The sequence below is a fragment of the Python bivittatus genome, unplaced genomic scaffold (genome assembly GCF_059951505.1).
Source record: "Python bivittatus isolate LINGU-HERP-01145 unplaced genomic scaffold, Pbiv_v1 ctg000180_np1212, whole genome shotgun sequence".
Classification (NCBI taxonomy): Eukaryota; Metazoa; Chordata; class Lepidosauria; order Squamata; family Pythonidae; genus Python; species Python bivittatus.
The window spans coordinates 6,900,002-6,924,540 of NW_028277047.1; the positions used below are offsets into that span (position 1 = coordinate 6,900,002).

The 24,539-nt window shown below is 49.4% G+C and overlaps 1 protein-coding gene across 9 annotated transcripts in view; it reads left to right on the forward strand.

Moving 5' to 3' along the window:
* Positions 1-4,262: 4,262 nt before the first annotated feature.
* NRXN2 (neurexin 2) overlaps positions 4,263-24,539 on the forward strand; it is a 318,520-nt gene continuing 298,243 nt past the window's right edge. For all 9 annotated transcript variants that reach the window (XM_088137492.1, XM_088137483.1, XM_088137489.1 and 6 more), the window contains exon 1: positions 4,263-4,393. The gene's annotated coding sequence lies outside the window, so the exon portion shown is untranslated. The remainder of the gene's footprint in view (positions 4,394-24,539) is intronic.

A 24,539-nucleotide genomic window follows, 5' to 3' on the forward strand; every position in this document is an offset into this window, starting at 1 on the left:
GTCCATTGCAACGTGGAGCCAAGTTGCTAGTCCCTATTGCCCTTCCCCTTTTACTCCTTGCTGATGTCTCCTTCCCCATTTCATCTCTTGCAACCGTCAGCCTTTGGCTGAGCTGCTGTGGATCGATACTGCATTAGCGCTCCACACCACGTTTGTGGAAAGAACGGAGCTGGTCTGTTTGTCCAGGCAGGCAGCTGACTGTGGGGTGGTTTGGCCAATACGGTGGACGATTGGAGCAAAATTTGATGGTCTGGAGGAACAGGGAGGAGGAGAGCGCGGTCATTCGGCCTTGCCAATCCAGGTCTGAGTTCCTCTTAAAGCAATCAGAGCAGAAATGGTGGAATAGAACAAGGTGGGTTTTTTAGGAAAAAAATGCATTTTAATTTGGGGAAGCAGCTTATCACCCCATTCTGCAGCACCTCTTTTGATCCGAGAAAAATGTAGTGGCTGCGTTTCCACAGCTCAATAAACCAGGTTAGATGGAATCTTGGGGTTTTTTTAAACTGGGTTTATATCCCATTCAACGGCTGCATTCACATCACATGCCCCAAGAGCCCCTTAACATGCTGGCTTGGTTCACCCCACGTCAGAAAACAAAGCTGGGTTCTTGCAGTGCTGTCGGTTTAAAAACTCTCTGTACAGTGCTCAGTTTAGCCCACTCTAACATTTTGTGTGAAAGCCAAACTCATCAAAACAGTCCACCAACTGTATCCCTGATTGTACTACAGTTCCCAGCATCCTCATCATGTTATCAACAGTGAGGTTGCTGGGAATTGTAATTCAAGCATCTGGAGTTTACAGATCTCCTCTCCTTGTTCCCTGTGCTAATCATGCAATACTAGGATGGGAGTTTAGAGGTCACCTAGTCCAATCCTTTGTTTGGGACAGGATCACAAGAGCTTCCCTCCAGCCTCAATTTGAAGGCCTCCAATCAAGAACTTATTATAGGTAGTCCTTGACTTCTGACCATTCGTTTAGTGATCGTTTGAAGTTATGACAGTGCTGAAAAAAGTGGCTTATGTCCAGTCCTTGCACTTACGACAGTTGCAGCATCTGCGGTCACGTGATTGCAATTTGTGGCCTTCCAGCTGGCTTCCGACAACCAAAGTCAATGTGGAAGCTGGCAGGGAAGTCGCGGTCACGTGATGTCTCGCTTAATGACCACAGCAATTCACTTAACGACTGCAGCAAAAATGTCATAAAATCGGGTGCGGTCATGTGATGCCTCACTTAATGACCACACTGCTTACTGATGAATTTTCTGGTCCCTATTGTAGTCATAAGTTGAGGACTACCTGTAGTTCATGTGGCAGCCTGTTCCACCGGCTGGCAGCATGTACAGTCAGGAAGTCTCTCCTGATGTTTAGCCCGAACCCTCTTCTTTGCAATTTTATCCACTGCTTCTCACCCTGCCCTCTGGGGCAACAGAGACTCCACACCGTCTTCTATGCAACAGCCCTTTGGATATTTCAAGACTGCTCTAAATGCATCCAGATCCTTCAACCATTCGTCATAAGGCTCGGTATCCAGACACCTCACCACGTTGGTAGCCTTCCTCTGAACTTGCTCCATTTGGAGGCTAGCCAAACAGAATGGTATAATTGTGTCCCATAATCTGGGCTTTATGTTCCTGTCATACACCTCAAGATAGTATTTGCCTTTTTAGCTGTGGCATCATACTGCGGGCTCATGTTTAGCCTGTGGTTGACCAGAACACCCAGCTCCCCTTCCCATGTTCTACAGCCAAGGCAGGTCTCTCCCATCCTATATTGTGCCTAATGGTTTTCTGAGCAGGATGCAGAATTGACATTTCTCCCAGTGAAATTCCTTCCCCTTCAGTCAGCCCACTACTCCAGCCTGTCTAGCTCTTCTGTGAATCTTCTGTCTTTCATTTAAAGAATTAGCCTTCCTTCCCAGTTCTGCATCATATGCAAACTTGAACAATGTCCCCTGAGATCTCTTGTCCCGGTCACTAATAAAACTGTTGAACAGCACAGGGCCCAGGACAAAATCCTACAGCATTCCCCACCGGTCAGCCCCACCAGGTAGACCAAACTGAGAAACCAATGCCACGTAGCTCAGGACTACCTTTGTTGAAACAGCTCTGGTAACAGGGTCCTGCATGTCTGAAGGTGCTTCCCTCTCCCTTCCTTTATCTTTGTGTGAATCCCCCAATTCCCCCAACTTGTCTGAGAGGTTTTCTCAAGTTATTTTTTTGGCCTGGGCTTAATTCCCTTATCTGACTTCTGCCTTGACAGCAGCTCTTCCTCCTGTCCTTCAAGGCCATTCCCTCTTCCCTCTATACCACCCCACCCTGATGCCTCCCTCCAAGCAGCAATGAATGAGCACTCTTTGGCTGAGTTCATTCAGCTGAGTCTATCCAATAATAATATCATCTACCCTATTTTATCATTTTATCAAGCAGAAAATAATGGGAAACTCTGTCAAAGGCTTTGCTTAAAGTTCAGATATATTATGTCTGCAGCATTCCCCTGATCTACTAAGCTAGTAACTGTCAAAGAATGAGATAAGGTTACTCCAGCATGATTTGTTCACAACAAATTCCTGTTAATTGAAGCATATCTGTCCAGATGCTCACCAACAAAGACCTTGGCAAGTACACTTTTCAGGTTGTTAGATCTGTTTCCTGGGTCTTCCTCCCTTCCATTTTTGAAGATGGAAACAATATTTGGTGCAGTAGTGAAGGTGTTGGACCCAGGATACTGAATTCTAGTCCTCCCTTGGGCATGGAAGCCAACTGGGTGACTTTGAGCCAGTCCCTCTCTCTCAGCCCAACCCACCTTACAAGGTGGTTGTGGTGAGGAAAATAGGAGGGAGTATTATGTACACCACCTTGAGATGTACAAAAATGGGCAGGATATAAATAAAATAAATATACTGTCTTCCAGTCTTATGGGACCTCACCAGCCCTCAGGAAGTTCTTTATGTTTCAGAGCAGTCCATCCCTCCAATGAAGCCCTTTTCCCAGAAATTACAGCAGTAATGCAGTCTGCACATTCTCAGAGGCACCCTCTACTGGCAAAGGAATTTCAAAAAGAAAAAAACCCCCACAATTGTCTCTGCAAGGCAAAAGCAGGTAGTTATCTTGGGATGCCCAAGTCCTGAAAAATCCCAGGTTGGTCTTTTGGGGGGAAGGTGAGGATCAGGACCCCTCGTTGACATACAGATGGCCCCAGGTTGCAAGAGATGGTCCTAATTCCTGAAGAATGAGCTGCATCTTGCATTAACCCAACCTGTTTGATTAATTTATGGTTCCACATCCTCTGCAGAGCTGGAAAATGGATGAATGCAGTCCCCAAACGTTGGCAAACCACGCCAGGGAATTGGAAGGGGCCGTCGAGGTCCCATAAGGTGCCAATCTGTGGTTTGTAAACCATAAGTTAGCATATGACTGTGGCAAACCGTGGCTCCAACCAACAAAGGGCCAAATGAGCTGCGCTTCGTTCCGGTCTCTTTCTCAGCCTGGTCTACCTCCCAGGTCTGGCACGGGGCGCAAAGCAGGGGAGGGGAGAGCGCTGCTGCTGCGGCCCTCAGAGAAAGTCTGCCACCGAGACGGCTCCGTCCTGCCCAGACCAGGCGCTTCCAGACCGCCCCCCCCGCACTGGCAAGAGCGGGGGCTAACCTTGAGGGTTCTGGGGGGCTTCGCTGCTCCCGGCCACCCCGTTAGGGACCCCCGGTGGCGGGCATCGCGAGAACTCCAGGAAATGGGGGCCATTCAGTTACCAGTTAAGCCTAGTTCGGGGGGGCGCAGGAAAAAAGCTTGAAGGTGAAAAGGGGTGACTTTCCGGGTGGGAGAGCCCCCCCGCGCCGGGCCAGCGGCTTCTCGCCAGGCCACCTTCCCGCGGCTCCGCGGCTTCGCCCTCGCGTCCCCCCCATTTCTGCCTTCCCCAGGGTGGGAGGCGGAGCCCGAGGGGCGGGGGCGGAGAGCCGGGCAGGTGGGGAGGCGGCGGCGGCGGCTGGTGCGCGCATCGCGGCGCGCGCCCAGGGCTCCTTCCGCGCGGCCGCTGGAGACGAGGGCCGGCCGGTGGGTCCCGCCGCTCGGCTCAGGGCTCTGCCTCCTCCGGAGGACGGCCAGGGCGAGGGAGAGAGAGGAGAGGAGGGCCGAGCCGGGGCGGGGCGGCGCTTGGCGGCGGCGGCGGCGGCAGAGGAGGAGTTCGCGGCCGCCCCGGTTTGCAGCGGAGCCGGGGTCGCCGCCGCCTCCTCGCGTCCTGTGCATCCCGGGCGACAGCGGCACCGAGGAGGGGGAGGGCGAGAGGGCGACGCCGAGGCGGCCCGCTGCCTCCCCCGCGGTCTCCGGAGCCCCCTCGCAGGCGCAGCCTCAGCCTCAGCCTCAGCCTCCGACCGACCCGCCCGCCCGTCCGTCTCCGAGCAGGTACCAGCGGCGGCTGCGCCCTTGCGCGCCGAGCGGTGGCGGGGTGGGTGGGGTTCCGCTGCGTCCTGGCGTCTTGGGGAGGCTTGGGGGTCTTCGCCGGAGCCCCGGCCCCCGGCCCCCCGGCGGCGCCCGCAGGGCGAAGGGGGGGCGCGCGCTGCGGTCCCCGCTCGGAGGGGGTCCCAGCTCGCGCGCCTTCTCTTTGCGAGGCAGGTGGGGGCGAAGCGGTTGCGGGGTGCGCTAAGGAAGGGAGGGGGCGGTGGAGGGAGCCGAGGACATTTTGGCGGCAGGGACAAGGGGGGCTTGGGGAGGGGGCGGCGGAGGCGGCTGGCCTCTCTGGGCTGCCCATTTCCTCCCCCCCCCCGCGCCATTTCCACGCGTCCCCATCGATAGATAACCTAACCTTGGCAGAGAAGGTGTGATAGACGCGGGCGGCTCTCCGCCCGCACGTTTCGATCTGAGCATCCTTGCTACGGTCTCTCCCTCCCTCCCTCTCCCGCGTCTTTCTTGATGACCCCCCCCCCCCGCCGCCTTTTTGGATAGCTTCCCCCTCTCCCGTATCCCCTGGCTCAAGACATTCTGATGTTTTCAGAAAAGGAGGAAAAAATAAAATTCCAGAATCCACATTTCCTGCAGCCGCCGCCGCCGCCGCCGCCGCCTCTCTGAAACTCCACATTCGGAGATCTGAGCCTGTTCTTGGAGGGCAGCGGGCTCCGCACTGCCAGCTTTCCCTTATTTACTCCTGGCCAGCTACCATTCCCAGCCTGACAGATCGGCTTTTGTTAGGAAGTACGAATATTTGTGTGGGGGGAAGCATTTTGAACCCCCCCCGCCCCTTTTAGCCAGAATGATGCTCTTCGTGTGTGCATTTCTTTTTTAAAAATAGCAAGTTGTATAGCGGAAAAAAGCAGGGGGGTTTTCCCCCTCCGGATGTCCGTGTTTACAGGATAGCAAGCTTTTGGGCTTGGGTTTTTAAAACTGGATACTACAATGTGTGTGCAGAAGGGTCTCAATGTCGTCCCCCCCCCTTCCCTTAAGGATAGTTAAGGTCTCTGCTCTCTGAAATTGGCATTTTTTGCCTTTTTCTGCCCTCCCCCTTTTCCAATGTGCTTGGCAACCTATGTCACAGTGGTTTGGGCACTGCTGAGGGGGAGGAGGCAAATGGGTGTGGGATTTAATTTTGGAAGAGGGGGTGTTTTCAAGGAAAAGCTGGGGAGGGCTCCATGCGCCCCCTTCTTCTGAGCTGGAGAGCAGATCTCTGCAAAAGAGCAGGGCTGAGGGTCTTCGTCATGCGGCGTGAAGTCATAGCCCTTCTTTTAAAAGGGGGAGGGGGGCTTTTGCCAAAAAAAATCTTTCACAAGAATTGGATAGGGGGTGGGGAACAAGGGTCGCAATCCAGTCTTGGTGCTGTGTCCCAGGAAGAAAAGCTGGCAGGTTAGTAGTTCTCTCGCCTGGCATGTTTGCAGGCATTTATATTATTAATTTGGGGTTGTGGATTACTCCAGCCTGACATTTTATTCCTCCCCTGCGTCCACGCTTCCCCCATTGCATTGATGGCCGTATAATATCAGTATTTTATTTTTTTAAAAGAAAGCCCGAAATGAAGGCATGGATGTTTCTACTCATGTGTAGATTTGTAAATAAGAATCAGCCAACGTTTTGCCTTTGCCCACAAAGGGCCCTTTTCTGCAAAGAGGGAGAAAGGGAAGCAGCCAGAAAATAGATAAATGAAATAAAAATCCTCATTTGTTGCTCCCCCTCCATGCAAATAAAACCACTGGGCGACTCTCTCTCTCTGGGAAAAAAAAACAAAAACATGACGACAAACCGCTGCCTCCGAAGGGGAAAGCCGTCCGATTCATTTGTGCTAATTAATTTTTAGCAAGCAAAAGGGATCTTGGTTAGCCTGGGAAGAAACCTCAGGGTTGCAGCAGCCCAAGGAAGCAAGCAGGAAGGGAAGAGAAGGGAGTGTGACAAATATGTTTTCGAAGGAAGGGAGGAAGGAAGGGAGCAAGCAGCCGAGGTGTGCAGGGCTGTCCTTCCAGCACACCTGCTGCAGCTGTGGCGTTTCGGTTCCAGGGAAGCTGGTTTCTGAACTGGACTTTTGGCTGGTTGATTAGCCCTCCCATGTCCCTGTTTCCAGCGGTGGGTTCGTCTCCCCCTCCCTGGGCCAAAGTCTCGCTTTGTTCGGCAAGGGGGCTGTGCCACTGATTGCAGCGAGAAGGTGGGTGGAGGCCAGAGAAGGGCTTCTCCGTTGTTCAGGTCATGCTCTTAAACATTGTTTATGCGTTAGAGAGTGATATCTCATCTCTCTCCCGGGAGGGCAAGGTGGCACACGTAGCTCTGGTGCCTCCCATTTGATTCCTGCAACACCAACCCTGCGAGATAGTTTGGGCTCTGCGAGAGGGATTGGCCCAAAGTAATCCTGGGACTGGTTTCAGGCCATCCTCAAACCTCCAGACCCGCCCCCCCCCGCCCCAGCTCAAATTGTTTAACCAGCTCAGGGGAGAACCAAGTACCTGCATTCACACAATAGGTTGAGTTTGGTTACCTTAAACCTGGATTGCTCCCCCCCCTCCCCGGTGTAACATGTTGTGTGAACCCAGCCCGGTTGGTTAGTTTTAGGGTTCAGGATATTGTGCAAACCCAGAAAACACAGCCGGCGAGTGTGGATGGCTGGGGGTGGGCCCCCATCCTGGTTCAAGACCAGAACTGCTACAGGAGTTTGGCTCACATTGCTAACTGTAGCCCGCATTTCCAGTGAGTATTTAAACCAGGATGTGATCTGGGCATTGAGATAGACCTGGGAAACCTGGGTTTGAGTTAAACAACCGCGAAGCTTGCTGTCAACATACTTCACAGGGTTGTTTTGGGGAGGAAAATGGGAATCTGAGTGGGGAGGAACTACGTATGCTAACTAGAGTGCTTAGAGGAAGGAAGGAAGGATTATTTTATTTACATAGCTTGCAAGGAGGTTGGACCAAGAGAGAGACTTGCCGAGGTGGGTGGGGTCTACCTGATGCCACTCTGTGCCAGAGGGGAGGAACCAGTGGCCTTTTTGGATACAGCTGGACTCCAACTCCCATTGCTCCAGGCAGCCAGGCAAGGAATACTGGGAGCTGTAGTTCAGCCAGCCTTGCTATAGGGTCACTGATGGATCATCCCTCCCTGGTGGGTCTGCAGGCCCTATCACCTGGTGATGAACTTGTGGGTGTTCTGCCCTGTGGAGAGGGGTAGGGAGGTTGCCCATTTCGCAGAACAGGAGAACTCAGGCAGAGGGGCAATGACGTGGGGATAGTTTACAGAGTTAGAAGCTCAGCTCTTTTGGTGAATTAAGTGAAGAGTTTCTTAGTGGTGGAATGGACAGCAAGAACCAAGGCAAGGTGGGGAGAGAGGTGACTTTTCATGCTGACTGGGCATTTAAAGAGATGGAGGATCAAATGGGTAGATTGGAGATCCATCAAAGCTCTATGGAACATTTGTTAACCACCTTTGGGTTCACAGAGCACTCTTCCCCAGGTCAGTGAAAGACCCTAGCCTGTTTTCATTCACACGACATGCTGAACTTGGGTTTGTTTTAGTGTGTGCCTTAGTATGCTCTTTAGTTCATTTGTTTATGAGGCCAGGGCTGGATTTGTGTAGCACAACCGACCTGATTCTGAATTAAATCATCATTTGGTTTGCCAAAGGTGAACCTGTGAACTGTGATCTGTGATCTGTGAACTGACCGAATGGCTCAGGTTCACAATGCTGAGCCACAAACCATAGTTAAAGCTAATCCTAGTCAGTTTTAGTGGGAATGCAGCTGCTAGAGCTTTTACTCACTTGGTTAAAGCAAATCCTGCAAACCTAGCCATGGCGTTGTGTGAAGTCCAAAAATGGGGCAATTTAGTCTCCAACAATTTAGTATCCAGTCCTGTGCATGGGGTTGGACTAGTTGATCTCCAAGATCCCTTCGAATCTTTACATTCTGGGATTCTACGTTGTGTGAATCTAGTGAAGGGCTGGGTTTGCCCAACACAATGAGCTTTAGTTAACAAACTACAGTGGCTAGATGTGATGCCGAAAGGAAGAAACCCTTTAGAAGGAAGAAACCCCGCACGTTGTGCTCAGCTTAGTCAGCGTCTGTTTTAGGAACCCAGCTCAGCGTCATCTGTTATTTATCTCAGAAAAGACCAAATCTTCCAGAAAATCAGATTCCTACAAATTGGGGGCACTTGATAATGCTTTGGAGAAAATGAAATCCTAGAAAGTCAGGGTTGGAAGAGATCTTGGAGGACATCTAGTCCAGCCATCAGCAGAGGCTTCCATCACTGTAGTCAATAAGGAAATGAACTGAGATTTAACCCTCTTGTCAAGTTTTGCCTGACAAAACAAAGGCAAACGTTACAGTGAAAAATCCATACGTGTCCCTTTTGCAGAACTGTCCTGTTCTTTCTAAGCCACCGCTGTGTCTGCTGTAACCCTTAGCTTCCTCTCCTCCCAAAACTAAGTTTAGTCCCTGGCCATGCAAAGATTGCTAAGCGATGAAATACATGTTGGGTGAGTTCACACAAGATGTTGAACCTTAATTTTAACCTTGGTTAGCGTTTTGGTGGCTTAGTGTGTGGTATGAACGCAGCCTGTGAGATCAGTTTACGTTCTGTATAACGTGCAAATGGATTTATTCAGTCTACAGACTGTTGTGTGAACTCTGCAAACGCTGGTCTGGGGTCTAACTGGTAGGGACAGTGCCTTAACTCCAGAGGATCAAGTGTGTGTAGTCCAGGGATGGGCTACACTTTCAGAAATCTGGTTGAACAAGCTGGTCAAGAGCCAGTTTGGTGGAATGGTTAAGGCACCAGGCTAGAAATGGGGGACTTCGCGTTCTAGTCTTGCGTTGGGCATGAAGCCAGCTGGGTGACCTTGGGCCAGTCAGTCTCTCTCAGCCCTAGGAAGGAGGAGCAGTGGCTAACCATGTTTGAAATCTTGCCAAGAAAACTTCAGGGACTTGTCCAGGCAATTACTAGGAATCAACACTGACTCAAAGGCACCAGAAAAAAAAACAAACCCTGATCAAAGTTGAAGGTACAGAAAGAGAAGATGAATTAACTCTTCTCTGGGTTTGTATAATAATATTATGTTGATTTAATAAATGAACCAAACCGGCTGCATTTGCATGCCATGCTATCTTAAAACGAAAGAAATAAACCAAGGTTAACTTTAGATAAGCTTAGCTGGTTGGACAAATGGAGCTGCTAAGTCTCTAATGGATTTGGTCAGTTGGATGATGCAAAACCCAGACATTGTTTTTAGTACTTTCTGCCTTCTCCCCAAAGCTTTCATGCAAAACCAGCAGAAGATGTTGCTCCTAAGTTCTTAAGGGAGAAAGGTCTCTTGAGTGTGTCCCCAAAATCCATATTTATCTCATGGACTATATAGTTTGTTTCTCTGCTACTCGCCAGCGGCACCATTCTCAGGGGCTCGGCGGCACAACCAGAATTCAGAATTACAGGTTCTGTAGAAGATTGGATTTGATCTTTGAGGTGGGAGTACCCACAGGATCCGTCTTCCTCTTATCTGACTTTCCTCTGGGGAGAACTTCCTCAGAGGGATGGGAAGAGGAACAAGCCCATTGGAAGCCTGCTGCTAGTTAAAAGTGACAAATGTCCAGAATTGTTCTTTTACATTTAGTCAGTTACTACAGATTTTAATTTCGCCAGGCACAAACAGCAGCCCTGTCGGGGCCTTCTCATTATGACCTTTAATTGGAGAACAATTTTGCTCAGAACAAAATAACAATCAGTCTCAGAAGTCCTATAACGTGAAAAGACGAGGCCACGGCTAGGCTGGCCTTTGAAACCTGGAGTTGAGTTTCAGGCTCCATTCTCCCCAGCAAGCACCTCTGAGGATGTTGGGACATGGAGTCCAAAGACTTCCGGCCAGGCCCAGGAGACAGTAGAGATCGAGCACTTTCTCATGCCTCTGACCAGCATGCCAGTGAAAATGGTGATGAGAGACAGAGGAAGGTAATTGGCGTACTTTGGAAGGGGAGATAGAAATGAGTGATAATTAACATTGAGGAACTTGCCGTGCAGAAGAGGGGAGAAAATCAGAGGCGAAATTCTGCGTGGATTCACATGACATGCAGAATGAGGCTGGCAGGGTCGCTATTCAGCATGTGGTTGGCACTCAGCCCTTCTCTGCGTGTGTGGTGTGAACCCGGCCAATGCTGAATTAAAATATGGTTTGTTAGGGCATCATGCTTTATATCAGGGTTTCTCAAGCTTGACAACTTTGAGACGTGTGGACTTCAACTCCCAGAATTCCCCAGCCAGCATGGCTGGCTGGGGAATTCTGGGAGTTGAAGTCCACACATCTTAAAATTGCCAAGATTGAGAAACCCTGCTTTATATTAACCCAGCCATTGGGCTAACCTGGGTTCCCAGCTCCTGGACATTGTAATTTACTGCACGGGGATGGATTTTATTTGGATTGGAGCCCTCGCAAATTGATAGGAGCAACGTGGGTGCGTTTTTGGGCTCCTCGGATCATAGAATCGTAGAGTTGGGTGGTGTCTCAAAGGTCATCTAGCCCAACCGCTGCTTGGTACAGTCCCAGAATGAGCCCTAATTCCACACGCATGTAGGCCAATGACAGAGAGAGGCATTATCCTAAAGATGTTTCTTTTTTTGATGGGTGTATAATAGCACACACACTTTTATTTTCTGCCATACAATTTACAAAGCATTCGTTTGAACCAGTTTTGCTGGAGGATGCGTTATCGTCTCAGGTTTTATAAAAAGCCTCTTAGGAATCCTATTGTATTTCCTTATCTTCCCCTTTAAATGGGCACACTAGAGTTTGGCGTTAATTCACTCCAGATGGTGTGCGTGCGTGCATGCGTGCGTGTTTGTGTGTCTATATGCTCGTTGGTGATACGTTTATTTATTTATCTTTTTCTATCTGGATGTTCCTCTTTCCTTTTCAAAACTCTTGTTTTGTCTCTATTCCTATTCTTTTTTCCCCGCACTGATAATGGAAATTTTTTTTTGCAAGATCACTGCCTGTTGTAGGCCATTAGGACATGTAAACAGTGACCAGGAAGGGGCAAAAATCTTCCAGACGCGTCACTTGCCGGGTTCACATTCCTTCGGCCTGAAGCAGCTCTAAAGTGTTGGCCCAAATACAATTTTACATGAATAATTTCTGTCCCTGCAGCAGGAAAATACCCAACATAAACCTTGGGTTGAATATGATTGATTTTTTCCCCTTGGCCCTCTGAAATGTGATAATGTGATTTGCAGTCATGAGTACTTTTGTTGTTGTTATTATTTGATGTTGTGGGGGACTGTTTTTTGCGTGGATCTGATCGCAATCTTGCAAACTGATTTTAAAAAACAGTCTTGTCATGAAGGAGATGTGCTAGTCGGGAGCAAGGCTGCCAGTTCCCCTGCCTCCAACCAAGATTAAATGTATATTTCTGGCAGTATCAGGATTAAAAGGCCTCCCAAATCTAAGACTGCAGCCGTTTATGTAGGAATTTTAATGTGGAAGACACTTTTGAGTCTTGTGATGCCACCAGGGTGAGAAAGCTTGTTCCTGTGTCCAAGAATTATTTACCTCTTAATCATTCGAATGATTCCCATTTTTCACCTAGGATAACTGAGGCCACCTGATAAATTTCACCTTTGCTGGCCTAAGCCTGTATGTATCCCAGATGCAAGTTAGAATATGTTGGGAAGGGACTAATGAATGCTGCGGTAGCTTTGTGGCGATCCAGCTGGTTCAGTTCAGAATCCTACAGGCATCCAGGAAATAGTTTAATTCTAGAATCAGGTGCAGCGGGCTGTGCGAACCCAGTATATTTAGGTGCATTTATGCTTCTGTGTTTTATGCAAAGCTGGGGGCATTGTGCTGCAAAAGAAAAAAAATAATAATCCAGTATCTGCAAGCAATGTATGAACCCGTGGGTTGCTTCTGCAACCGAGTCAAGGATGTTGTGTGAATCCAGCTACTGTGGAGCTGGCCTGGCAGGCGAAGAAATCTCAGGCTGGGTGCTTGGAATAAGGCTTCCCTCCCACAGGCTGACTGGGTTTATATCCAATGTAAGGATCCCTTGGAGCTCTTCCAAATCTGAGCATCTCTGTCTGTCGGGAGGAGATGCTGGGCGGCTTTGCTGCATCAGGAAATGGAGCCTAAGAATTCGGAGCCTTGCTGTCATCCAGCCCGTGTCCGGCCCCCAGGAGCGGTCAAGCCCAGGCCTCCGGGGAGTCCGCAAGCGGGGCACGAGAGGGCTGCACTGCCTGCCCCCCCCGCCCCGAAAGGACATTAACCTTCATTTCAATTTTATGGCTAAGATATTATTAGTTCCCCTTTCCACGTCTTTTTTTTTAAGCGACTGACACGTCTTTGTTTCTTTATTATTTGATTTGATTCATGTTGCCGCCCATCTCACGAAGTGACTCTGGGTGGCAAAGCAATTAAAACATCAGTTTAACAATAAGCCACAAAATCAAAAGCACGTAGGGAAAATGAAGTGCTGTAGGACAACCGAGGATAACCCATCAACAGCGTTTCACGGGCTTGACTCACCCAACTTTCGCAGTTGTGGTAGTGTTGGATTACAATTCCATCCTCCCCAGCCAGCATTGCTTGGATTATGTTTATTACATTAGATGCAGCCTTAGATTACATTTGGGATCGGTTCCCACAACATGCTAGGCTGAAAGGGGGCTAATTTGTGGGTTCAGAGGGATGGGGGAAACTCAGCTTTATTTTAGCTTGCTCTGAGAACTGAGCCATTGTGATAAGCCATAAGATGGTTTTTACTGCGGTGTTGAATGTTTGGTGAATGCAGTAGTTGCTCATCTGGGTTTAGTGTAATGTGTGAATCTTGCCCTAGAGGAAAGCTTGAAGGAGCTGGGAAAAATTTGGAAGTGATATGGAAGCTGAAGATGATGGAGCAGTGCTGGTTTTCTGGTGAACTGATAGATTCAAGCAACTGGAAAGAAGGTTTTCACTAAACTTTAGGGCAAGACTGTGACCCTCAAAGTGCTGAATTTCAACTCCCAGCATCCTTCACCATGAGTCAGGCTGGCTGGGGCTGCTGGGATTGGTAGTGCCGCTGCGTCCCCAACCTCTGCATTAAGAAAGAGGTGAGTTCTCTTTGATTGAAAAAGAGAAGACTTTAAAGCAGAGACTGGAAGACTGCATTATCACCAGTGGTGACAATGGAATTTCTCTATTGAGAAGGGGGTTGGACTAAATGACCTCAGGAGGATTTTTCACACTCTAGGATGCTAACTTTTCTTCAAGAATAAATCATGGCATGAACTGAAAGAATATCCCTGGAAATCTGTGTTAAACAGATACCTTTTAACAAAAGGGATTGATTGGAAAGCCCTATCTGATAGTTGATACCTAATGTCTGGGCCAGCTATGGGAATGCACACTGCACATGCCCAGAGGAACCCTAATACTATATTGAGAACGGAAGGATAGCCCTCTGGATCAGGCTGAAGCATGCTGATGGGGGAATTCTGGGAGCTGAAGTCCACACATCTTAAAGTTGCCAAGATTGAAAAACACTGCTCTGGGGTCTTATGAGCAATAAAGAGAGCCAGTTTGGTCTAGTGGTGACGGCACCAGGCTAGAAAGCAGGAGACAGTGAGTTCAAGTCCCGCCTTAGGCAGAAAAGCCAGCTGGGTGACTTTGGGCCAGTCCCTCTCTTTCAGCCCAACCCACCTCACAGGGTTGTTGTGGGGAAAATAGGAGGAGGAAGGAGTATGAGGTGTGTTTGCCAACTTGAGTTATTTATAAAAAAAAAAAAAAAAAAGGCGGGATAAGAAATCTAAAAAAAAAAGAGGGAGACACGTCCCATTTGCCACCCGTGGGTGGGATTTGTAGCTCTGCTGTCCCAAACCAGGGCAAAAAGGGGGCTCAATTTAAAGAGCCAAGTACTTGGCTTAGAACTTCCATAATGCAAGGAGGAGGGGACAGAATCGAGCATCCTTTGCCCAACTTCCTTCTGGAGCCATTCCCAGTCTGGCTCCTGTGCTGCTACGGAATCCTCACAAACATTCCAGTATTCGAGCGGTGAGCAATAAAGGGTTGAAATCAGGCGAGCATCGTGGCCTCGGTGCAAGGGACCCCTGACTGGAGGAACGCCTCCACCATCCACAGGGCTTGTGGATCCAGGCCGCCTTGACACCCTGGATGAGAACCGGGGCTGAGAAACTGAAAGGGGATGAACTTCAGGCGGTGCCTTGATACACCCAGTGCAGTTTTAAACTCTGAATCAGTAGTCAGAAACTTTAGGCTTGAGAGAGAGAGAAGCGGGTTGGGGCGGAGTATAGATGAGGGCGTGCAAGGGGAGGAGACGGCCTTTGTGCTCCAGCTGGAATTGAGCATGGAACCACCTTTCTACAGAGCTGTTGGATGCCCATAAAGTCTCCAGAGCCAGGTTCACCCAGCACCATGAACCTGCTTCCTGCTTCCCCTGGTGCCCTGCAAGCAGGAAGACGGAGAACCTGAACAGGCTCTGTTTGCCCAACCTGGTAAGCCAAGAGGCTACAGTTAACCCGTCTTGGCATGGTCATTGACTATGTTGTGTGAACCTGGTCCCTTCCTTGAGATCTTATCCGAGAAGCCTGTCTTCCAAACTTGGAGCTGAGCATTGCATTTGGGGCTGTCCCCCAAATATTTTGCTGTCTTGGGGAGACCCCAAACGCATTAGCCATTCTCCTGATCCAGGGGTGGTCGAGAAGCCTGGATTTCACTCCCACGCTGGTGATTAGGTAGGGCAGCAGCCTTCCTGATCCTGCCCACCTCTGGGTGGGCTTGGGATACAGCTCCATACTCCACATACCCCTTGCTGGGAATGCTGGCTGTTGTAGTCCTGGCAGGCCTGGAAGGTGCCGGATCGGAGAAGACTAAACTACGCTTGGGCGGCTCCTTCTGTCGGGTGAAGAGCCAAGCCTTGGGGTCCTGGTCCTGCCATCCGAGATGGGGGAAGAGAGGCGTTCTGCAAAGGTGAAAGGGTTGTTGCTGTCTTTGTTCTTCTCCCGGGCCTTTTCAGCGGGGCAGCACCCACTTCCCAAGGGGCGAGCAAAGCTCTGGAAATGGAGGGCAGATCCAAGGCTACGCGTGCGAGCATTAGAGGCAAGGGAGCACGGCCCACGGGGTGAGGCCCTCATTCTCCGTCGCATCCAAGCTTTAGGATGCGGCTTCTCCTACCCGTTTGCTTTTTCGAGGCTTCCTCGGGCTCATCCTTGCTCCAAAGATTAGAGCGAGGCTCCCGGCTTTGTGCTGCTTATCTCGGGGGGTCCCTCGACAGCTAAGCCCTTGAAGCATGAATGGCCTTTTCCCTTTCCTTTCCTTTTGACTTCTTTCTCCCTCTCTGTTGTTCTTGAGACTCCTTCTTTGGACCTATTTCTCCATGTCCATGTTTTGTTCCTCCTTGGCTTTTAAGGGCTGCATCGTGGCCCTCCAGGATTTGTGGGAAAGACAGCGGTTTGGTACAGTGAAGGGAGAGGCAGATGTTCACAGACTGGGTGTGGAAGGGTAGGATTGGGGCAGTTGACTCTCGTGAGTCCAGGTTCATCTCCCAATTTGCTTTTGGGTGGAAAGGCCGAGGCTAGAGTCATTAGCGCAGTGTTTCTCAACCTTGGCAGCTTTAAGATGTGTGGACTTCAACTCCCAGAATTCCCCAGCCAGCATGGCTGGCTGGGGAATTCTGGGAGTTGAAGTCCACACATCTGAAAGCTGCCAAGGTTGAGAAACACTGCATTAGTGGCTGCAATTCCACAGCTCGAGCAGGTCTTCTGATGCAGCCTGGGCTCTCCATATGGCGAAGGATGGACTGAACTCTTTCTGTCCCCATGAATCTGTCCTGGAGATCCCTAATTTTAAGCACCTCCCTTTCTAAACATGCCTTATTCTTTGACCCACTTAGAGGTGGCCAGCAAATTCTGGCTGATCTTGACAAAGCTAAGTTCTAGCTAATCCTTGGATGGGAGACCACTTGGAAATCCACAATTTAAAAAAAGTCCCCCATTTTTTTTTCTAAATTGTCCATGTCGTTGCCAAGAAAACAACACAGGTGTACCCGTGTCGTCAAACAGGAGCTGAGCTTCATTCTGAAGAGGGTTCATCATCCCATTTTAGCACTGAAGATGTTACCCAGCCGGGTAATGAAACGTTTGCAAGAAAAGAACCAAGCTCAGGGAACCCCAAGGACTCCACAGGTTTTATTTTTTTATATTAAAGGCAGACGCCTCTTGGGGGCGTATTGGAGGAGAGCTGCATCGGTGTACCCAGCTGGGACATTGGATAAGCACGTGGAAAGGCAGAAGATGGGAGGGCGGGAAGGACTGTGCTGTGGCTATTCAGCATTAGTGGCACATGATATAAGGCATTTAACTCTCCTGCTTGGCGTATCTGCAGTGATGGTGGGGGGGGGGAGGTGGGTGTGGTGGAAACTCCACACACTTGTCTTCCCTGGATTCCTTCCTGGGGTAAGATGGGTGATTAAAATTCTCCACTTGCTAGGCCTAGTACAGATGGCTGCTTCCCAAATGCTAACTTACATCGTGCGATGCGAACGAATAGATGTGATCCGCCAGTTCTTTACGGCGCAGAAAAAGATCGGCGGTCCTTTTGCACCTGCTTTAAAATCCAAGGGTGCCTGAAGGGAGGTGAGAGGGAACGTTTCTCTTGATTTCTTGGCGGGGGGGCAAAGAGCTGTCCCCCTTGCCCCTGGTTGTCCCATGCCCGTGCCTGCCTGCCCCCATCGCCTTCGCGTGGTTCCCTTTTGGGAGGCAGTGTTTTTCAAAGCTTGGAAAAGGAATCTGAGAGGTTAAGATGAAGAAATTAAAGGCCAGGGAGAAGAAAAATTCACATAGCTGAAACACCCATCTCCTGGACCTCTCCATACCGTTTTGCCCTTGCCAACCATCCTTGCTTTCACCCCATTCCTACACCTCTGCTTTCCCCTTCTCATCAAAAGAGATCCCTTTGCAAAATGTTAATTTTGGCCCGCTTCCTTATTTGCACCCTGGAACAGGGGCCAGATCACTTGCCCTTGTCCCCTTGGCCCATCTTCAGACCCTGGCTTGTGTGCTTCAGTGCTGGCTATTTGCATCATATTGCTTTCCAAGACTGGCTTCACACAGCCCCCTAAGCCCGGGTTAATGTGCCCCAGGCTGGCCTAGCACAGAAACCCAGAGAAAAGTTAACAAGATCTTTGCTTCACACAACGTGCATAGACAGTGTCAGAGTTCTCACAACACACTGCACCGCAACAGCCTGGTCCTGTACAACCTTAGTCTTGCGTAATGTGTGAGTGCAGGCAAAAATTTCCATGCAGGCATATAAGTGTAGACTGGAGAGCAGGCAAACATGCTTCAGGTACTAAGGATCCTGAGAATTTAGGGATCTTATCGCTCCTCTCATACACAAGCTGCAAAAGCTAGTTTTTTTTGTGATATGAGTAGAAAATTGTCTAATTTCAGTCTGAAAGAGTTTTAACTTCCAAACTTCTTTAAGAAGAGAAAACAGATGTATTTGTGGTGGTTTGATTCTGAATAGCTCAGTTTAAGCTGTGTTTAACTAACTAGCCCACACACACACACACACGTTCTTAAGAAGATTTGAAAAGACTTCTCCAGCGCTCTGCGAATGAGGTAGAAAAACAGAAGCCACTTTGTCAGGAGAAGAAAACTCCTGGTGGGTTTTGATAAAATATCGTTTTTGGTTGTTTCCTCCCTTTGGGGTTTGGTGTGCAAATAATGCATTCTGCATTGCCTGCCAGCCTTGCATACAGAAATCCAGCATCACTGCCTTGCAGGGTGAAGGGTGGGGTCCCCCCCCCCAAAATTTGCTATCTAGTTAAGGTGTGAGGCGCCTTCCGCTGTCGGCCGTCAGCAGAGCTGAAAGCTCTGAAGTATTTTATTAAAACTGCTTTTCCCTTCCTTATTATCTCTCCCCCTTTGTGCTTCTGTTGGCGGGTAATAACTAGCAATATTTTATTTATCCCCGATCCCATCAGGACAGGCTCAGATGTAATCGGAACAGACTCTGGTTTGAATTATTAAGAGACCGTGCAAGGTGTGGGGGGCTGAGAGATTGCATCTGTGGCACATTCGGTTTGGCTTGTGTGAAAAAGCAAAAGGCTTGGAGGCCTTGCCCAGGAACGCTGGCCCTGGAACGTGCAGAGGAGGAATAACGGAGAGCTGCTCTGAGCATCTGGCGGGGCTCTGCTTCTTTAAGAGCTCTGGAGCCGGGAGTTGATCGCCTGGCGCATCTTCTTGCTGTGGTGCAAAAGGACATGGCTGGTTGGAGTTTGGGGGTCTAGATTGAGAAACATGGAAGCAGGGACATCCAGGGTATGGCTCAAAAAAGTCAAGATGTCACTCGTGACTGTGCAATCGACGCCTCGTGCCCTTTTACCTGCAAAGCCCGTGTATCCAGAGGGGTGGGGCTTTGCCCCTATGGCCATGGCCCCCATCCTTACTTCTTTATTCCCTCTGCCCAATGCCTGGACAGCCTCTTAAACAGCCTGTGGGCCAGGTATGCAACTACAAAACTGGCAGGTCATCTCCCCACTTTTGGAATTGCACCCCCCCCATAAGTAGTTTACTATGAGCTTTTCAGTGGCTTTAAAGGGAGAGAGTTGCTAGAAAGGGAGAAACGATAGGAGCTGGGTCTAAGTTGAAGCTCTATATTTACTCATTGCAAAGATTTTCCAGATTTTTGAACTTAATGAAAGACAATAAGAACATAAGAATGAGGGCCAGTTTGTTGGAGTGGTTAAAGGCACCAGCTTAGAAACCAGGAGAAACCGCAAGTCCTAGTCCTGCCTTGGGTACAAAGCCAGCTGGGCGACCTTGGGCCAGTCCCTCTCTCAGCCCTGGGAAGGAGGAGGCCAGGGCAAGCCGCTTCCAAAAATCTTGCCAAGAAAACTGCAGGGACTTGTCCAGGCAGTCACCAAGAGTCAAAACTGACTTGAAGGCACGTGTGCACATAAGAGCATAATGGCATGCTGAAGGCAGACTGCAATGCAGGGTGTTGAGTTGGTTGCAAATGGAATATGAGCCAGCCGTGTGATGTTGCTGCAAAAATGCCAAATGCGTCGACTTAATTCTGGGTTCCAAACCACGGGAAGTAAATGTTCTGCTTTATCTGGCTTTGGCCAGACCCCCCTCTGGACACCACACTTTAGAAAGGACTGGAAGGAGTTTGGAGAAGGGCAGCAAAGAAGATCAGAGGACTAGAAAGTAAGATTTATTAGGAGAGATGAAAGGAGCTGGGCATTATTAGCCTTGAAAAAAAGACAATTAAAGAAGGGTATGATAGTGCTGTTCAAGGATATCACATAGAAGAAGGTCAAAACCAATTTTTCCATTGTTCCAGAATGCAGGACATGGAATAATGGGTTTAAATTATAAGAAAGCAGACTCCAATTGAATATTAGAAAAAACCTTCAGAGGAATGCAGTACACCAGTGGAACTCGTGTGTGTGTGTGGGGTCCCCCTCACTGGTGGTGTTCAAGTAGAATGCTTTAATTTGGATTCCTGCCCTGAGCAAAGGGTTGAACTAGATGGTCTCCGGGGACCCCTTTTAACCCTGCGATCCTCAGATGACCAATGAACGGATGCTCCACGGCAAGGGCAAACTCCGATGTTCCTGACTACCTCTTTCTTTATCTTCTTTTCCCCCTGAGCAAGTGGGCTACTTTCAATGGAGCTTTACTGAAATTGCAGCCCTCCTCAAATTTTATTTCTCTAGTATGCCTGGGGGACCTAGCTGGTGCTCTGCTTTGCTGGATGCCAGCTTCCAATGTATTTCTCTAGGTATTTTAATTTATGGAAGAATGATAATAACCATCACAAGAATGGGAGAGATTGCTGTGCGGGAACTGTGGTGCTTGCCCGAGTCGCACTGGCAGGGTTTGCACAGCATGTTTAAACTGGCCTGTGAAAGACTTTGCAGCTGCATTTTCACCACATGCAAAGCTGGTTGGTCCTTGGCTAGCCGGGTTTTGTGTGTGACTTAGCATTGTGCAGTAACTAAGCGAAGCTTGTGATACAGTACATCTAGAGTTGGAGGAGCTCTCTCGTTCTTCCCCAGGATTATCTGCTTTTGTGTGAATTGTGCTGAGGTCTTCGTTTATCTATTAAGCGAATGCATGGCTTATTTGAAGAAGACCCATCCCTCGGGCATCGTAGCACCCGCCAATCAGAACCCTCTGGACCGCTCCACTCACATCTCACACAGTGGACGCAGCTAAGGGGCTGGAGCTTCTGCCAACAACAGGTGACCTTCTGCCTGGGTAGAGAAGATACAAGTTCCCAGATCTAGACCAGGATACTAATCATCTTCTTCTTCTTCTTCTTCTTCTTCTTCTTCTTCTTCTTCTTCTTCTTCTTCTTCTTCTTCTTCTTCTTCTTCTTCTTCTTCTTCTTCTTCTTCTTCTTCTTCTTCTTCTTCTTCTTCTTCTTCTTCTCCTTCTCCTTCTCCTTCTCCTTCTCCTTCTCCTTCTCCTTCTCCTTCTCCTTCTCCTTCTCCTTCTCCTTCTCCTTCTCCTTCTCCTTCTCCTTCTCCTTCTCCTCCTCCTCCTCCTCCTCCTCCTTCTCCTTCTCCTTCTCCTTCTCCTCCTCCTCCTCCTCCTCCTCCTCCTCCTCCTCCTCCTCCTCCTCCTCCTCCTCCTCCTCCTCCTCCTCCTGTTTTCCTACAGGTGCAGGGTCTGCTTTTTTCAGATCAACCGAACGTTGATCCATTGGTTGCCACAGGAGTTGACCGACCGGCTTGTCGCCCGAGCCTGATGTCATGGGCTGAGCGAGAGGGACTGGCCCAAGATCACCCAGCCGGCTTTCATGCCTAAGGCGTCCCATGCAGAACTCACCGTCTCCTGGTTTCTAGCCTGGAGCCTTCACCACTAGACCAGGCTGGCTCTCAGTCAGATCAGGATACCCAGAAATCCTTCTTGCTGAAGACAGATGTAGCATTTGTTCATCCCAAAAAGCACTTTATTGCATGCATTCTTCCATAAGGCCAGTGCTCTCGGAAGGGGTATGTACAGCATGCACAATCTTCCCACTGTCCACACCTCCAGAGATGGCTGCCCGTGACACTGATGTGGTAGATTTTTTTTTTTTTTAATCTGTGCTCAGTCATTACCGACTCTGCAGTGACTGCTTGGACGAGTCCTTGCAGTTTTCAAGGCAATTGTTTCGGAAGTGGTTTGCCAGAGCCTCCTTCCTAGGGCAGAGCCCAGCTGGCGAGCGCAGGAGGCGGGGTTTCCGTTGCTTCGTGCCCGTTTTGGGCGCGCACGGTTTTTCGCGCTTACCAGCAACTGCTCCCGACTCCTTTTTTTTTGCAAGGCGCTGCCAGCATTTTTCTTCCCACCGGAGTGAGAGTCCCCATTTATCTACTCACGTGAGTTTTCGAACTGTTGGGTTTACAGGAACTGGGGAGGAAACAGGAGCTCACCCTGCTAATGCGAAGTCTGGACTCGAACTGCTGAAGCGTCGACCATTTCTGGCCGGCAACTTTCAGCGTCATTAAGCTGCTGTGCCACCGCGTCCCCCGATGTGGTAGATCTGTTATGCCAAAGATGCAGGTCCAGGCAGAGAATGTGATCTGGCACAAAATACCATATATCAACAGAAATCAAGGATGCCCAGGAAGAGAAGGATGGTCTGCTGAGTTATAACCTGGATTAGTTAGAATTCTGAGCCCCAAACCTAGGTGTTTGAACCATGGTTGGGTTCAAATGTTGGGCTAATCCAAAGAAGAACCACATACTTTAATGTGGTGCGCGCATCTCGCCACTGTGGTTTGTACCCCTTTTAGCTTGAGGTGTGAGCCTTATCCAACCATAGTTAATTTTATTCCTGGGTTTATGGATTGAATTTTGTTTGGAAGGGGGGTAGGGGGGTTTCGGCTTGGGCTTGGGCTGTGGGTCATTCAGAAAATCATGGCTTGGCAGAGTGTATAAACCCAGCCAACGTTGCCTGCGGACTCATGATTGCCCCAGTCATCTTAACTCAGTTTTCCCTTCCCCTAAAGAAGGCCAAATTTGAGAATTATTCCAGAGGCCAAGAAAACCTCAGTGTGATACTGGAAAACTGCTGAGAATCAGCGGCAACTAGAAATGATCAAACGCAAATATCTCCTGAACTCCTTCTTTTCCCCTTAAAAAACAGCAAGCTGGTGCTGCATTAAAATGTTACAGCCAAGAGTTGGTCTTATTTATTTGTTGGTTTATTTATTTAAACAAATTTATATGGCTGCCCAACTCACACACGATGACTCTGGGTGGCTTACAGAATTAAAATCCACGATACGAAAAGCCCATCAACCCCCCACCCCCACGGCGGCTACAAACACAATCAAATCAACCATTTGATCAGCTGCGCATCAACCTGGGGTCCCCAGGCCCGCTGGCAGAACCATGGCTTAGTTGGTCTTCATTCCTTCCCTCTCTTCTCTGGCTGCCCGCCTGGTGCATTCCATCATATAAAAGGTGGATCGATCCAAATTAAGAGATTTTCACTTGCACTGCGATAATACAGATCTTAAAAGTTGAATCAGGAATCGGCCATTATTCCCACAACCCCCGTATCCCAGGCTGTTCAGCTTAGCAGAAGGGGATTTCCAGCAGCGGCGGCTGCGTCTGTCACAGAGCCAATGAACTTTTGCCCTGTTTATTCAAGATGCTTAACCCTCTACCTGTATTTGCCCAAGATGCGAAGCTTGGCTAGTCTTAACCTTGATTTGCTTTTAAGTAGCTTAACGAATCCGGTAAACCTAGCGGTTTGGTTAGTTTACAGCCAAGTGCGTTGGGTGAACCTGCACAGTGGGTTCTTTCCACACAAGTGTGTTGGGTGAACCAGCTAGAAAATCCAGTTCACACAACAAATACAAAGTCTGGGTCTGAGACCTGACTCAGACTGAGTCTGCCTTGCAGTGCATTAGAGCTCTTGTTACTTTTATCATTGCAAAAAATCCTCACCATCCTCACCACCATCAGTTTAAATAATTTTTCATCTGGCGTCTTTTTCCCAAAGAGCCAGCCTGCCCCATTGCAGGGGGCCATTCCATTATGTAAAGTCCCTCCCCGGCACCCCTCGTCTGCAATCCCTGGGGGGCTGAGTTCAGCATCCTCCCCACTTCTCCTCTTCCTTTACAGGTTCCAGCACCCCTGGTTTGTGCTGCAGTGTGTGACATGAGTGGGAAATGATGATTAATGATGGAATGACAGCATCCCCTGGTCTTAACTGAGCACTGGGGAGTAGGTGGCAGAATAATTGGTGTGCCGCTCTGTGTGCGTGCAGGCTGTGTGAGTGAAATAAGGCCCCGGGCTAAACCCTGGCTACACCAGTTTCCCAGTGCTAAGGAAAGAATTGGTGGCAAACCTCAACATCCGGGGGGGTAACTTGTGGCCGAGGGTTGAGGCCCCCCCGTGCCTCATTTCTAGTGGGGGCAGATTCGTGTTTCTCTTTCTAGAAGGAATACTGGGAATTGTTGGGGGGGGAGGCTCTGCAGAAAATATGATGGGGGGTTGCAGAAGGGGAATGAGGCGGTGCCACACTTTAATGGGATGTGGGAAAGACCTTGGGAGACTTGGGCCAAGAGTTGCTCCCAAGGGAACGGGTCAGATGAGACCTGTGGGCATAGCCCACAACTGGACAGTGGGTGGAGAAAGAGGCTCAGAAGGGACCCTCCCTAGTGGTGAAAGGAACGGCAGGAGATTTGTACTTTCAGACTTGCAAGATTCTGTCAATGTAGCTTTACAGTAAAGTAGAATTAGCTCATCTGGTCGTGTTTCCTGTCTGGTCTACCTGGGAAGGCTGACACACACCTTGTCCCCAGAGAAAAGTCCCACTGAAACTAACCAGGTTTGCATTTGATTGGGAATTCCCTGTGAGTTACCGCAAGGCAGCCTTTGCTGATTCCCCAGATTCCCCCCCAGGAGGATCTTCTGCAGAGTGTCAGTTGCTGGTGGCTGCAGGAACATAACAAGTCTGGCTCCTGGGTCTACCAAAGTTATTCTGAGCCTCCTGTCTTAGCACCCTGGCCTGCCTTCCAGGTTTTTTTAAAGAAACATGGCAGTCGGGTTGAATAAGATTGCTTAACCAAGGTGCGTTATCTCTCAGTAAACCT